General features: G+C 38.1%; 1 pseudogene; it reads left to right on the forward strand.

The window, feature by feature from the left end:
• The first annotated feature begins 16,727 nt into the window (after positions 1-16,727).
• Positions 16,728-16,961, forward strand: LOC118889808 (annotated as a pseudogene).
• Positions 16,962-17,433: the final 472 nt, after the last annotated feature.

The following is a 17,433-nucleotide window of genomic DNA, read 5'->3' on the forward strand; positions in this document are numbered from 1 at the left end:
AAGTATCTTTTCCGACCACAACGCTATGAGGCTAGATATCAATTACAGGAAAAAATCTGTAAAAACAACAAACACATGGAGGCTAAACAACACAATACTTAATAACCAAAAGATCACTGAAGAAATTAAACAGGAAATTTAAAAATACCTACAAACAAATGACAATGAAAACACGATGACCCAAAACCTATGGGATGCAGCAAAAGCAGTTCTAAGAGGGAAGTTTACAGCAATACAATCCTACCTTAAGAAACAAGAAACATCTCAAATAAACAACCTAACCTTAAACCTAAAGCAATTAGAGAAAGAAGAAAAAAAAGAACCCAAAGTTAGAAGAAGGAAAGAAATCATAAAGATCAGATCAGAAATAAATGAAAAAGAAATTAAGGAAATGATAACAAAGATCAATAAAACTAAAAGCTGGTTATTTGAGAAGATAAACAAAATTAGCCAGACTCATCAAGGAAAAAAGGGAGAAGACTCAAATCAATAGAATTAGAAATGAAAAAGGAGAAGTAACAACTGACACTGCAGAAATGCAAAGGATCATGAGAGATTACTACAAGCAACTATATGCCAATAAAATGGACAACCTGGAAGAAATGGACAAATTCTTAGAAATGCACAACCTTCAGAGACTGAACCAGGAAGAAATAGAAAATATGAAGAGACCAATCACAAGCACTGAAATGGAAACTGTGATTAAAAGTCTTCCAACAATCAGAAGCCCAGGACCAGATGGCTTCACAGGTGAATTCTATCAAACATTTAGAGAATAGCTAACACCTGTCTTTCTCAAACTCTTCCAAAATATAGCAGAGGAAGGAACACTCCCAAACTCATTCTACGAGGCCACCATCACCCTGATACCAAAACCAGACAAAGATGTCACAAAGAAAGAAAACTACAGACCAATATCACTGATGAACACAGATGCAAAAATCCTCAACAAAATACTAGCAAACAGAATCCAACAGCACATTAAAAGGATCAAGTGGGGTTTATCCCAGGAATGCAAGGATTCTTCAATATACACAAAGCCATCCATGTGATACACCATATTAACAAATTGAAGGAGAAAACCATATGATCATCTCAATAGATGCAGAGAAAGCTTTCGACAAAATTCAACATCCATTTATGATAAAAACCCTCCAGAAAGTAGGCAGAGAGGGAACTTTCCTCAACATAATAAAGGCCATATATGACAAACCCACAGCCAACATCATCCTCAATGGTGAAAAAGTGAAACCATTTCCACTAAGATCAGGAACAAGACAAGGTTGCCCACTCTCACCACTATTATTCAACATAGTTTTGGAAGTTTTAGCCACAGCAATCAGAGAAGAAAAAGAAATAAAAGGAATCCAAATCAGAAAAGAAGAAGTAAAGCTGCCACTGTTTGCAGATGACATGATACTATACACAGAGAATCCTAAACATGCTACCAGAAAACTACTAGAGCTAATCAACGAATTTGGTAAAGTAGCAGGATACAAAATTAATGCACAGAAGTCTCTTGCATTCCTATACACTAATGATGAAAAATCTGAAAGTGAAATTAAGAAAACACTCCCGTTTACCATTTACAAAAAGAATAAAATATCTAGGAATAAACCTACCAAAGGAGACAAAAGATCTGTAAGCAGAAAATTATAAGACACCAATGAAAGAAATTAAAGATGATACAAATAGATGGAGAGATATACCCTTTTCTTGGATTGGAATAATCAACATTGTGAAAATGACTATACTACCCAAAGCAATCTACAGATTCAATGCAATCCCTATTAAAGTACCACAGGCATTTTTCACAGAACTAGAACAAAAAATTTCACAATTTGTACGGAAACACAAAAGATCCCAAATAGCCAAAGCAATCTTGAGAAAGAAAAACGGAGCTGGAGGAATCAGGCTCCTGGACTTCAGACTATAGTACAAAGCTACAGTAATCAAGACAATATGGTACTGGCAGAAAAACAGAAATATAGATCAATGGAACAGGATAGAAAGCCCAGAGATAAACCCACGCACATATGGTCACCTTATCTTTGATAAAGGAGGCAAGCATATACAGTGGAGAAAAGACAGCCTCTTCAATAACTGGTGCTGGGAAAACTGGACAGCTACATGTAAAAGAATGAAATTAGAACACTCCCTAACACCATACACAAAAATAAACTCAAAATGGATTAAAGACCTAAATGTAAGTCCAGACACTATCAAACTCTTAGAGGAAAACATAGGCAGAACACTCTATGACATAAACCACAGCAAGATCCTTCTTGACCCAGCTCCTAGAGAAATGGAAATAAAAACAAAAATAAACAAATGGGACCTAATGAAACTTAAAAGCTTTTGCACAGCAAAGGAAACTATAACCAAGATGAAAAGACAACCCTCAGAATGGGAGAAAATATTTACAAATGAAGAAACTGACAAAGGATTAATCTCCAAAATTTACAAGCAGCTCATGCAGCTCAATATCAAAAAAACAAAGAACCCAATCCAAAAATGGGCAGAAGACCTAAACAGACATTTCTCCAAAGAAGATATACAGATTGCCAACAAACACATGAAAGAATGCTCAGCATCATTAATCATTAGAGAATGCAAATAAAAACTACAATGAGATATCATCTCACACCGGTCAGAATGGCCATCATCAAAAAATCTACAAACAATTAATGCTGGAGAGGGTGTGGAGAGAAGGGAACCCTCTTGCACTGTTGGTGGGAATGTAAATTGATACAGCCACTATGGAGAACAGTATGGATGTCCTTAAAAAACTGAAAATAGAACTACCATACGACCCAGCAATCCCACTACTGGGCATATACCTTGAGAAAACCATAATTCAAAGAGTCATGTACCAAAATGTTCATTGCAGCTCTATTTACAATAGCCAGGACATGGAAGCAACATACGTGTCCATTGACAGATGAATGGATGAAGAAGTTGTGGCACGTCTATATAATGGAATATTACTCAGCCATTAAAAGGAATGAAATTGAGTTATTTGTAGTGAGGTGGATGGACCTAGAGTCTGTCATACAGAGTGAAATAAGTCAGAAATAGAAAAACAAATACTGTATGCTAACACATGTATATGGAATCTAAAAAAAAAAAAAAAAAAAAGGTCATGAAGAACCTAGGGGCAAGACGGGAATAAAGACACAGACCTACTAGCGAATGGACTTGAGGATGGGGGTGGTGGTGAAGGGTAAGCTGGGAGAAAGTGAGAGAGTGGCATGGACATATATACACTACCAAACGTAAAATAGATAGCTAGTGGGAAGCAGCTGCATAGCACTGGGAGATGAGCTTGGTGCTTTGTGACCACCTAGAGGGGTAGGATAGGGAGGTTGGGAGGGAGGGAGACCCAAGAGGGAAGAGATATGGGGACATATGTATATGTATGACTGATTCACTTTGTTATAAGGCAGATACTAACACACCATTGTAATGCAATTATACTCCAATAAAGACGTTTAAAAAAAAAGAAAGGCATTCCACAATAAAAATATTTTAAAAATTAAATAAATAAACAAATAAATAAAAAGAAAAAAAAAAGACACAGTTTCCATGAAAGACAGCTGTCTTCCTAGTAGTAATTCAGGTGTCTTCCTAGTAGTAATTCAGGTGTTAGTTGCTGAAATACCTGTTGGTTTTCAATAGAGTTGGGCTCTTGAGGAGTTACACCATCCCGATCTGCCTCACTTCTGTCTCTGCTCCTCTATGTTCCAGCCAGAATGAATTCTTCATAGCCAGGGCTTGTGGACACTTCTATATATTTGCATATTCTGATTCCAAAGCCTCGAGAAAGTCAATATCCCCTTTGCATGGATAAATCTTACCTAATTTTAAAATCAGCTTAAAAGTAGCCTTCTTTAAGAAGAATTCCCTGTCGCTGAGCAATGTCACCACCTCTTCCCTGAAATGTGGGTATTCCTGTCACATCTCTGTGAACTTCTACAGTTGGCCTTGGCATTCATATATGAAGTCTGCTCACTGTCTTCCCATTTCCTTTAGTCTCTTATTAACTGAAGACAATGGTACCTTCATCTCCATAGTCCCACTTCCACACACCATGTGTGATTTACAAGATACATTAACTAGCTGTTGAATGAATGAAAGAATAAGTGAATGATGAATCAACGAATGATGAATCAATTCATGATCAATAAGTGATGTTGTTAATGACACTGAATGAATCAATCAATGAATGATGTTTTAATGACTATCCCTATCACTGTCTCTGTAATAACAATGCCTCCATTTTAAAGAGAAGTAAAAATGAAAACACAACAACTATAACATTCTCTTGTTTTTCTCTTCTGTTTCTTAAATCGCCACAGCTTTGGCAGCAACTGGATCGGTTGGTTGCAAACACTATAATGTGTTTTGGCCCTTGAATCCTATACATTATGGCATATGAAAAAAAAGTTATAATTTCAAGATTATAATTTGAATGGAAACAGATGGTATTTCAGTAGTGATGCACATAGATTCTTACATCTTGCAGGTCATATTCCCTGCCCCCTTCCCTTGGGAAAATATTACATGTGCCATATTTCTTTCTCCACCTCCATATCCCCACCCCTCTGGCCATATGTTTCATAACGAGGGCACTTAAAATACCCTAGAATTTGCCTATCCTCATGATATTTAAAATATGAGATGTGACAATATATTAAACATATTTCAAACACATGGGCTACATAGGAGGAGAGGAAAGGCAACAGAAAAAGTTCACACCATGTTATTTTGAGGGGAGTTCAGCAAGAAAGTAAGGGCGTGATGTAAGGGATTTCAGATAACAGCAAAACTGGCTACTCTGGCATAATGTGTGAAAGATGGTGTTTGGCGAATGTGTGATCAGCGTTTCTGAGAAACAGACCATCGGTCTGAAAATGTACATTTGAATTTATAGAAGCAAAGATCCTGGGCCACCCAGAGAGTTTGACTGTCTGTTCTCTAGTCTGGAGAGCAGGAAAGGGAAAGGTCACCCATCTGGTTCCCTGGGTGTCATGATGCTGCTTTGCTGGGATCATCTGCCTCTGGGCCCGCCATGGAGGCAACTTGGCTGGGCTTAGCTGTGTTGGCAAGAGGTGAAATACCCAATAAGAAGATGATAAATAATAAATGGGCCCATTTTTCATACTTGGATGGAGGGAAATGTTAATGGAGTTAGGGAAAGTTTTGCTCCCTTGTTTCAAACAGCTAGGCTTGATTATTTCAAGATTGACTGTTCAATCTGCAAAGGCCTTTGGATGGTATTTCTCTCTGCCAGAATGGGTAGAAAAGCTGACCATGTTGGAGGGTCTGCATGCCTCACTTCCTTTTAGAGGTTCAGCAGTTATAGGTCCAGCTGGCTTTTGAATTCCCACTTGTCCTTAGGACAAGCTTGGTAGATGTGAGAACTACCTTCTTCCCATGATGCATGCTTCTGAAAAAAAAATTATCCTCCTTATACTTATTATAGAGGGCTATGAGTACCCCTGGGCAGCATAGGGATCTGCAGAGAGTACTCAATGCCATTGGATTAGCATGGCACATCTTCCAGTGCACAAATTTTACTCCAATAATGAGAAAGAATACATCACTTTTATATCAAAGTAAACACAGATATGAAACTGGACAGAAGACAAAAGTCCATCATAATTCTAGACATAAAACAAATATAGGTTAAAACATAAAAACTTTAAAGAAGTGTCTGGGCTTCCTGTAGCCCTCTTTGTTTACACCTCCTGGTCCCTGGGGATATCTTCTTATTGCCCACCGCTATTAGTTCCCCATGGGGAGTTGTGGTGGAGGACTGTATGAGGAGCATCTTCCTACAGAAACATTGGCTGGTTTGTTGGAATCAGAAAAGCAAATCACTTCTCACTTTTCATCTCATTGCTTTCCCTCTAAGCATCTGTAGGGCAAAAATCAAGGGACGCTCCCTGTCTTCCAGGAATTGGGACTTGGTATTGTGGAGTTCAGATCCACAGTGGAATCAGAAGAGTATCTCTTGGACATCCCATTTACTAAAAAGTAGTCGGAGGAACCAGTGCTAGCTCCTGGGTTCTGGCAAATGAGTTACATTAGTGGCAGTGGATATGTTCGATAAGATAAGTCACAGTTGGTCATGATCACTGATTGCCAATGTGGAAACAGAAAAAAATATGTAAAGAATATTGAATATTGTGCAATTCAACTAATGCTCCTCCACTGGAAGTTAATTGGAGAGAATTAGCTGGGAAGGATGATCATCATGGTGTCAGTCTCAGGACCTTCCTGAAGAAACTCTACTCCTGTTCTCTTTTCCTCTGCAATCCAAATTTTCTTCACTCAGGCTTGAAACATCATTTTTAATTACCTCCTGTCTCCCATACTAGTTCCCTCCTTTCTAATCCCACAGCCCAGGGTCTGCTTTCATTCAGGCTCTCACTTTACATTCTAGGTGTGCTACCACTAAATTCTCTTTCCCTCTGTCTTCTGCATGCTGCCAGACTCATTTTTCTTAACTACCACTCTGATTATGGCACTTTTATGATCTGAAGTGGCTCCCTCCAATGGTTCCACATTGCCTACCAAATAAAGTTTAAACTCTTTTTGCTTTGCACACAAAGGACCCAATCTGTGTCATAAGTCCTTCCCTCCTCACACCCTCCATAACGTTACTCAGAGCAGATAGCTCCAGTTTTCATCCTCTGATATGCTTGCCCTGTTTTGCCACCTGCCTTTTCTGTTCATTCTTCCTGGAGTGCCCTCTTCTACCTGTTCTAGTAACAGCATCCTAGAGGCCTTAAAAGAAGTCTTTCCTGATAATCCCAGCCCACAAAGTTGTGGTCCACTTAGGAAGTTTATAATGCTCTCAGAGTAACCACCATATACTGTCCTGAATTAGAAACATCATGTCAGTTCTTTTATCTCTGCAACTAGATGGGAAACACTAGAAAGGCAGGGAGCTTTAGCTTTGAAAGATTCCAATGCTTAGTGGAGTGCTTTGAATATAGTATATGCTCAATAAATATGTGTTGAGTGAATGATTTGATTTTAATTTCCTAAGTAAGATAATATAACTTAAACCTTTAAGATGTTTATTAATATTCCAAGCAACATGCTGTCACTTACAGAATGAATTGTTTGCTTACAAATGCTGCCTGGAAAAGAGATTAATTGCACTGTGGAAATTACCCTGCATAACGCAGAGGTGAGGCTTCAGACACAGGATGGAGAACTAGTTTAAATTCATAAATTAAAAATTCTGAAAAACAATTACTACTTTCCGTAAGAGATACACCAGCTTACAGCCTAGTTCAAGCCCAGTTCAAATTCCTAGCTATCTGTCAGGAACAAGCTTGTTTTCACCATGACAGCTATAGAAGCCGGTCAACAGGTTGGAGCAAGCTCTGGTTTCCATGGGGGCATCAAATCTAGTTATACTGATACATTCCAACTGGCAGGTTGAGAGGGTTTGGTTTTCCTGTATGGCAACTAGTGTTAGGGAAAGGCACTTGAAAGTAAGAACAGACTATCTCCTTTCTAGTACTCCAAGACAGCGGAAGCGGTGTGGCAGAGGTTAATTCACAGCTGATGACACAAATAAATAAACATGAATAGAAGACATAATGCATAACTGTTGGTTGAAAGTGATTTTTTTTTTTAGAAATTAAAGTTCATATTTACTCACACTAGTTTTTACCTAATGCCCTATTGGTGTCCATCCAGGATACCAAAAGAAATGTCATCATTTGTCCTTAGGCCACTCTTGACTGTGACAGTTTCTCAGACATTTCTTGTTTTTGACGACCTTGACAATTTTGAGGATTAATGGTCAGATATTTTGTAGAATAAACCTCTTTTGCAATTTGTCTGACGTTTTTAAGGCTCGGGTTATGTGTTTTGGGGAAGAAGACACAGAGGTAAAATACCATGTTTGTCCTGTCATATTGAGTCCACATACTGTCTCATGACTTATCTCTGTTGATGTTAACCTTGATGAACTGGCTGAGGGAGTATTTGTCAGGTTTCTCCACTACCCTATTTTACCCCTTTCCATACTGTACATTTTAGATAGAAATTACCATGTGCATAACACACTTAAAAAGTGAGAGAACAGTTATGCCCATCTCATTGAAGTGGAGGGTCTACATCAATTTTTTGGAATTCTTCTACATGCAATATTTGGCTATTCTTTTCCATTTATTTATTTATTTATTTACTTATTTATTCATTCAACTATTTGTTTATAACAATACAGACTCATGTGTTTATTTTATATTTTGTGTTGTAATCCGATACTACCTCATTTACTTTCTTGCTAAAATTGTACCCATTTTGAACAGCAGGAGCTCTTTTAGTTGCGTCCTTTATACCTCTGACATCTTCCTGTCGCTGTGTGTGTGTGTACGTGTGCACGCACGTAGGCACGAGTGTTAATTGCTTTTATTTATTTATTTATTTTCAAGCCCAACCTAAGTGCCTTATTTTATTTTTTTTTGAATTTTTGAATTTTATTTTATTTATTTTTTATAAGCAGGTTCTTATTAGTTATCAGGCTTATACATATTAGTGTATATATGTGAATCCCAATCTCCAAATTCATCACACCAGCACCTGCACCCGTCACTTTCCCCCCTTGGTGTCCATATTTGTTCTCCACATCTATGTCTCTACTTCTGCCCTGCAAACTGGTTCATCTGTACCATTTTTCTAGTTTCCACATTTATGCATTAATATACGATATTTGTTTTTCTCTTTCTGACTTACTTCACTCTGTATGACAGTCTCTAGATCCATCCACGTCTCAACAAATGACCCAATTTCCTTCCTTTTTTTGGCTGAGTAATATTCCATTGTATATATGTACAACATCCTCTTTATCCATTCATCTGTCAATGGGCATTTAGGTTGCTTCCATGACCTGGCTATTGTAAATAGTGCTGCAATGAACATTAGGGTGCACGTGTCTTTTTGAATTATGGTTTTCTCTGGATATATGCCCAGTAGTGGGATTGCTGGGTCATATGGTAATTCTATTTTTAGTTTTTTAAAGAACCTCCATACTGTTCTCCATAGTGGCTGTATCAATTTACATTCCCACCAACAGTGCAAGAGGGTTCCCTTTTCTCCACACCCTCTCCAGCATTTGTTGTTTGTAGATTTTCTGATGATGCCCATTCTAACTGGTGTGAGGTGATATCTCATTGTAGTTTTGATTTGCATTTCTCTAATAATTAGTGATGTTGAGCAGCTTTTCATGTGCTTCTTGGTCATCTGTATGTCTTCTTTGGAGAAATGTCTATTTAGGTCTTCTGCCCATGTTTTCATTGGATTTTTTTTTTTTTAATATTGAGCTGCATGAGCTGTTTATATATTTTGGAGATTAATCCTTTGTTCATTGATTCATTTGCAAATATTTTCTCCCATTCTGAGGGTTATCTTTTCATCTTGTTTGTAGTTTCCTTTGCTTTGCAAAAGCTTTTAAATTTCATTAGGTCCCATTTGTTTATTTTTGTTTTTATTTCCATTACTTTAGGAGGTGGATCAAAAATGATCTTGCTGTGATTTATGTCAAAGAATGTTCTTCCTATGTTTTCCTCTAAGAGTTTGATAGTGTCCGGTCTTACATTTAGGTCTTAATCCATCTTGAGTTTATTTTTGTGTATGGTGTTAAGGAGTGTTCTAATTTTATTCTTCTACATGTAGCTGTCCAGTTTTCCCAGCACCAGTTATTGAAGAGGCTGTCTTTTCTCCACTATATATTCTTGCCTTTGTCATAAATTAGTTGAACATAGGTGTGTGGATTTATCTCTGGGCTTTCTATCCTGTTCCATTGATCTATATTTCTGTTTTTGTGCCAGTACCATATTGTCTTGATTACTGTAGCTTTGTAGTATAGTCTGAAGTCAGGGAGTCTGATTCCTCCAGATCCGTTTTTTTCCCTCAAGATTGCTTTGGCTATTCGGGGTGTTTTGTGTCTCCATACAAATTTTAAGATTTTTTTTTCTAGTTCTGTAAAAAATGTCATTGGTAATTTGATAGGGATTGCATTGAATCTGTAGATTGCTTTGGGTAGTACAGTCATTTCCAAAATATTGATTCTTCCAATCCAAGAACATGGTATATCTCTCCATCTGTTTGTATCATCTTTAATTTCTTTCATCAGTGTCTTATAGTTTTCTGCATACAGGTCTTTTGTCTCCCTAGGTAGGTTATTCCTAGGTATTTTATTATTTTTGTTGCAATGGTAAATGGGAGTGTTTCCTTAATTTCTCTTTCAGATATTTGTCATTAGTGTATAGGAATGCAAGAGATTTCTGTGTGTTAATTTTGTATCCTGCAACTTTACCAAATTCATTCATTACCTCTAGTAGTTTTCTGGTGGCATTTTTAAGATTCTCTATGTATAGTATCATGTCATCTGCAAACAGTGACAGTTTTACTTTTTCTTCTCAATTTGTATTCCTTTTATTTCTTCTTCTTCTCTGATTGCCATGGCTAGGATTTCCAAATCTATGTTGAATAATAGTGGTGAGAGTGGACATCCTTGTCTTGTTCCTGATCTTAGAGGAAATGCTTTCAGTTTTTCACCATTGAGAATGATGTTTGTTGTGGGTTTGTCATATATGGCCTTTATTATGTTGAGGCAGGTTCCCTCTATGCCCACTTTCTGGAGAGTTTTTATCATAAATGGATGTTGAATTTTGTCAAAAGCTTTTTCTGCATCTATTGAGATGATCATAGGGTTTTTATTCTTCAATGTGTTAATATGGTATATCACATTGATTGATCTGTGTATATTGAAGAATCCTTGCATCCCTGGGATAAATCCCACCTGATCTTGGTGTATGATCCTTTTAGTGTGTTGTTGGATTCTGTTTCCTAGTATTCTGTTGAGGATTTTTCCATCTATATTCATCAGTGATATTGTTCTGTAATTTTCTTTTCTTGTAGTATCTGTGCCTGGTTTTGGTATCAGGGTGATGGTGGCCTCATAGAATGAGTTTGGGAGTGTTCCTTCCTCTGCAGTTTTTTGGAAGAGTTTGAGAAGGATGGGTGTTAGCTCTTCTCTAAATGATTGATAGAATTCACCTGTGAAGCCATCTGGTCCTGGACTTTTGTTTGTTCAAGATTTTTTTTTTTTTTTTTTTTTTTGGCTGTGTTGGGTCTTCGTTTCTGTGTGAGGGCTTTCTCTAGTTGTGGCGAGCGGGGTCCACGCTTCATCGCGGTGCGTAGGCTTCTCACTATCGCGGCCTCTCTTGTTGCGGAGCACAGGCTCCAGACGCGCAGGCTCAGTAGTTGTGGCTCACAGGCCTAGTTGCTCGGCGGCATGTGGGATCTTCCCAGACCAGGGCTTGAACCCGTGTCCCCTGCATTGGCAGCCAGATTCTCAACAACTGTGCCACCAGGGAAGCCCTGTTGGAAGATTTTTAATCACAGTTTCAATTTCATTACTTGCGTTTGGTCTGTTCATATTTTCTATTTCTTCCTGGTTCAGTCTTGGAAGGTTTTACCTTTCTAAGAATTTGTCCATTTCTTCCTAGTTGTCCATTTTATTGGCATAGAGTTGCTTGCAGTACTGTCTTAGGATGCTTTGTATTTCTGCGGTGTCCGTTGTAACTGCTCCTTTTTCATTTCTAATTTTATTGATTTGAGTCCTCTCCCTCTTTTTCTTGATGAGTCTGGCTAATGGTTTATCAACTTTGCTTATCTTCTCAAAGAACCAGCTTTTAGTCTTATTGATCTTTGCTACTGTTTTCTTTGTTTCAGTTTAATTTATTTCTGCTCTGAAATTTATGATTTCTTTCCTTCTACTAACTTTTGGTTTTGTTTCTTTTTCTTTCTCTAGTTCCTTTATGTGTAAGGTTAGATTGTTTGAGATTTTTCCTGTTTCTTGAGGTAGGCTTCTATTGCTATAAACTTCAGGTTTTGGATCATCATGTTTTCATTGTAATTTGTCTCTAGGTATTTTTTGATTTCCTATTTGATTTCTTCAGTGATCTCTTGGTTATTTAGTAACATATTGTTTAGCGTGCATGTGTTTGTGTTTTTTAGGTTTTTTCCCTGTAATTGATTTCTATTCTCATAACACTGTGGTCAGAAAAGATGCTTGATATGATTTCAATTTTCATAAATTTACTGAGGCTTGATTTGTGGTCCAAGATGTGATCTATCCTGGAGACTGTTCCATGTGCACTTGAGAAGAAAGTGTAATTTGCTGTTTTTTGGATGGAATGTCCTATAAATATCAGTTAAGTCCATCTTGTTTAATGTGTCATTTAAACATTGTGTTTCCTTATTTATTTTCATTTTGGATGACCTGTCCATTAGTGAAAGTGGGGTGTTAAAGTCCCGTAGTATGATTGTGTTACTGTCTATTTTCCCTTTTATGGCTGTTAGCAGTTGCCTTATGTATTGAGGTGCTCCTATGTTGGGTGCATAAATATTTACAATTGTTATATCTTCTTCTTGGATTGATTCGTTGATCATTATGTAGTGTCCTTCTTTGTCTCTTGTAATAGTCTTTATTTTAAAGTCTATTTTGTCTGATATGAGTTTTGCTACTCCAGCTTTCTTTTGAATTCCACTTGCATGGAATATCGTTTTCCATCCCCTCACTTTCAGTCTGTATGTGTCCCTAGGTCTGAAGGGGGTCTATTGTAGACAGCATATATACAGGTCTTGTTTTTGTATCCATTCAGTGAGCCTGTATCTTTTGGTTGGAGCATTTAATCCATTCATATTTAGGGTAATTATCGATATGTATGTTCCTATTACCATTTTCTTCATTTTTATGGGTTTGTTTTTGTAGGTCCTTTTCTTCTCTTGTGTTTCCCACTTAGAGAAGTTCCTTTAGCATTTGTTGTAGAGCTGGTTTGGTGGTACTGAATTCTCTTAGCTTTTGCTTGTCTGTAAAGCTTTTGATTTCTCTGTCGAATCTGAATGAGATCCTTGCCAGGCAGACTAATCTTGGTTGTAGTTTGTTCCCTTTCATCATTTTAAATATATCATGCCACTCCCTTCTGGCCTGTAGAGTTTCTACTGAGAAATCAGCTGTTAACCTTATAGGAGTTCCCTTGTATGTTATTTGTCATTTTCCCCTTGTTTCTTTCAATAATTTCCTTTGTCTTTAATTTTTGTCAATTTGATTACTATGTGTCTCATCGTGTTTCTCTTTGAGTTTATCCTGCCTGGGACTCTCTGCGCTTCTTGAACTTGGGTGGCTAGTTCCTTTCCCATGTTAGGGAAAATTTCGACTATAATCTCTTCAGATATTTTCTCGGCTCCTTTCTCTTTCTCTCCTCCTTCTAGGACCCCTATAATGCAAATGTTGCTGTGTTTAATGTTGTCTCAGAGGTCTCTTAGGCTGTCTTCATTTCTTTTCCTTCTTTTTTCTTTAGTCTGTTCCGCAGCAGTGAATTCCACCATTCTGTCTTCCACATCACTTATCCGTTTTTCTGCCTCAGTTTTTCTGCTATTGATTCCTTCTACTGTATTTTTCGTTTCAGTTATTGTATTGTTCATCTCTGTTTGTTTGTTCTTTAATTCTTCTAGGTCTTTGTTAAACATTTCTTTCATCTTCTTGATCTTTGCCTGCATTCTTTTTCTGAGGTCCTGGATCATCTTCACTATCATTATTCTGATTTCTTTTCCTGGAAGGTTTCCTATATCCTCTTTGTTTAATTGTTTTTCTGGGGTTTTATCTTGTTCCTTCATGTGGTACATAGCCCTCTGCCTTTTCATCTTGTCTGTCTTTCTGTTACTGTAGTTTTTGTTCCACAGGCTGCAGCATTGTAGTTCTTCTTGCTTCTGCTGTCTGCCCTCTGGTGGATGAGGCCATCTGAGAGGCTTGTGCAAGTTTCTTGATGGGAGGGACTGGTGGTGGGTAGAATTGGGTGTTGCTCTTGTGAGCAGAGCTCAGTAAAAACTTTAATTTGCTTGTCTGCTGATGGGTGGGGCTGGGTTTCCTCCCTGTTGGTTGCTTGGCCTGAGGCAACCCAACACTCACCTGGGCTCTTCGGTGGGGTTAATAGCGGACTCTGGGAGAGCTCACACCAAGGAGTACTTCCCAGAACTTCTGCTGGCAGTGTCCTTGTCCCCATGGTGTGCCACAGCCACCCCCCGCCTCTGCAGGAGACCCTCCAACACTAGCAGGTAGGTCTGGTCCAGTCTCCTATGGTGTCACTGCTCCTTCCCCTGGGTCCTGATGTGTGCACTACTTTGTGTGTGCTCTCCAATAGTGGAGTCTCTTTTTCCCCCAGTCTTGTCGAAGTCCTGCAATCAAATCCCACTAGGCTTCAAAGTCTGATTCTCTAGGAATTCCTCCTGCCACTGCCAGACCCCCAGGTTGGGAAGCCTGACGTGGGGCTCAGAACCTTCACACCAGTGGGTGGACTTCTGTGGTATAAGTGTTCTCCAGTTTGTGAGTCACCCACCCAGCAGTTATGGGAATTGATTTTATTGTGATTGCGCCCCTCCCACTGTCTCATTGTGGCTTCTCCTTTGTCTTTCGATGTGGGGTATCTTTTTTGGTGATTTCCAGTGTCTTCCTGTTGATGATTGTTCAGCAGTTAGTTGTGATTCCGGTGCTCTCGCCAGAGGGAGTGAGCGCACGTCCTTCTACTCTGCCATCTTGAACCAATCTCTTTAATTGCTTTTAGCAACTGCTTACTTACCAGCACTAAAGCTTCTCCATGTTCATCTTCCATAGTTCCAGTCCTACTCCTAGAATTGACCACTTCTCCAAGATGTTCCACATCCTTTAATCAGAGAATGGAATTAGAAACCAAGATCGTAGTGCTGGGTGTTTGTTGCTACTGTAGTGTTATGACTTCTAGGCCTTCTCAGCTAACAGAGAAAAGAAATATAAGAGTGTATACTAACCTATGTGTGCACACATATCTATAAATATTTCAATATGTAACCATGCCTGTAAGCTAAATATGAGCGCATACTGATATCTCCAAGGCTAATATTACCACATAGATCATTCTATCCTCATCCCCTTGTTCTGTCATCCATTTATTTAATTGTTAAATGAAGATTTATATCTATAGCAGTTTCAGAATTATTAACCAACATTTCCATAGGAAATAGCTGCATTACTAGGGAGAGATCCTTTTGCTTTTAGTCTTACAGACTCCACTCATTTCCCAAATTACTTAGCTTAAGACATTTTCTTGAACCTCATTCAGTAAGGTTGTTTCACACATTTGTAATATTCACTGCCTGCTTTCCATCCTTGGATCTCCCAAACTCCTAAGTGCTTTTTTAGATATTTTTTCACTTTTCATATATTAATATTCACTCTTCGTGTGGTATCCCTTGCAACTAGTTATCTATTTACTGTCTTTGTAATATTACTTTTTAAACAATTTCACACAATTAGAATCATATAATATTTAACCTTTTCAGACTGGCTTCTTTCACTTAGTAATATGCATTTAAAGTTTAACCTTGTGTTTTTGGGTTTTTTTGTTTGCTTGTTTTTTTGCTTATTTTGTGGATTTTTGTCTATATACCTTTATAATATTGAATAATATTTCATTCTGTGATTATAACACAATTTAATTATTCACTCACTTATTAAAGAGCATCTTGGCTGCTTTCAGATTTTGGTCATTATAAATAAAGCTTCTAAAAACTAATGCATGCAGGAGTTATGTGAATGTAAAATTTCAAATCAATTGAGCAAATACCTAGGTGTGCAAATGTTGGATCATAAGGTAAAACTATGTTTTAGCTTTGTAAGAAACTGCCAAACTGTCTGCCAGAGAGGCTGTACTGTTTTGTATTTTAACCAACAATGAATGAGAGTTCCTATGGCTCTGCATCCTCACCAGTAGTCAGTGTAGCATTTTTAAAATAAATTTAGCAATTGTACTAAGCATGTAGTGACATCTTGTTGTTTTTGCATATTCCTAATGACAAATGATATTAAGCAGCTTTACATATGTTTCTTTGCCATCTGTATATTTTCTTTGGTGAGGTATCTATTCAAATATCTTGCACATTTGTTAACTGGAATATTTGTTTTCTTCTTATTGAGTCTTTAGAGTTTTTTGTATATTTTGGATACAAGTCCTTTATCATATAAGTATTTTGCAAATATTTCCCCCCAACGTAGTGCCTGTCTTTTCATTCTATTAAGAGTGTCTTTCCCAGAGCAGGAGTTTATAATTCTCATAAAATCCAATATATCAGTTTTTTCTTTCATGAGTCATGCTATTGTCTTATATTTGAAAACCTATCACCAAACTGAAAATTATGTAGATTTTCTCCTATGTTTTCTTAAAGAAATTTTATATTTTTGCATTTTACATTTAAGTATATGATCCATTTTTAATTAATTTTTTATTGAGGTATAACTGTCATATAACATATTAGTTTCAGGTGTAGAACATAATGATTTGATATTTATGTATCCCCAAACCCTTCCATGGGAGCGTTGTTCTCAACCTATTTCCTTGAAACTCTGACCCCCTATTGGATTTTTCCCCTATTACGTAAGATTGGAAACTTGAAGTGTACTGGAATAGAAGGAATTTTTCTTCCTGGTATAAGCCTTTAGCAAAGACCTTTCCCCTGGGGAGTGGGATTTTGTTAAATAGAAATCTCTGAGTTTATTTCACAGTGTTTACTCTTCCCCTTTCCCTGCCAGAACAAGGAAATAATCTTTCTCAAAACTTCACCATGGCTTCTGGTTCGAGGCGGCTGCTGTGGTGGGGTGGACTATGGCAACTCAGGAAGCCACTCCAGGAAGCCAGTTAGAGGAGAGCAATGCTTTGGACCTGCCATCAGCTTATGATGTAAGGGATTACGTGTTGCAGAGACCCAGCCAGGAGGCCAACAGTGAGGCTTTTAGTTCTGAATAAGTTCTTTCTATTCCTTGTTCTTCAGATGTAGATCCAGCCGTGTGGCTGACAGGGTCTTGGTGCTCTGCCCTGGTGTCAGGCTTGAGCATCTGAGGTGGAAAGCCGAGTTCAGGACATTGGACCACCGGAGACCTCCCAGCCACACATAATATCAGTTGGTGAGAGCTCTCACAGAGATCTATGTCTCAACGCTAAGACCCAACTCCACCCAACGGCCAGCAAACTCCAATGCTGGATGTCCCATGCCAAACAACTAGCAAGACAGGAACACAACCTCACTTATTAGCAGAGAGGCTGCCTACAATCATACTATGTTCACAGACACCCTAAAAAATACCACCAGATGCGGCACTGCCCATCAGAAAGACAAGATCCTGCCCCCCCTGCCAGAACACAGGCACCAGTGCCCTCCACCAGGACGCCTACAAAACCCACTGAACCAACCTCAGTCACTGGGGGCAGACACCAAAAACAATGGGAACTATGAACCTGAAGCCTACAAAAAGGAGACCCCAAACACAGTAAGGTAAACAAAATGAGAAGACAGAGAAATATGCAGCAGATG

Source organism: Balaenoptera musculus, chromosome 2 (genome assembly GCF_009873245.2).
Source record: "Balaenoptera musculus isolate JJ_BM4_2016_0621 chromosome 2, mBalMus1.pri.v3, whole genome shotgun sequence".
NCBI classification, from domain to species: domain Eukaryota; kingdom Metazoa; phylum Chordata; class Mammalia; order Artiodactyla; family Balaenopteridae; genus Balaenoptera; species Balaenoptera musculus.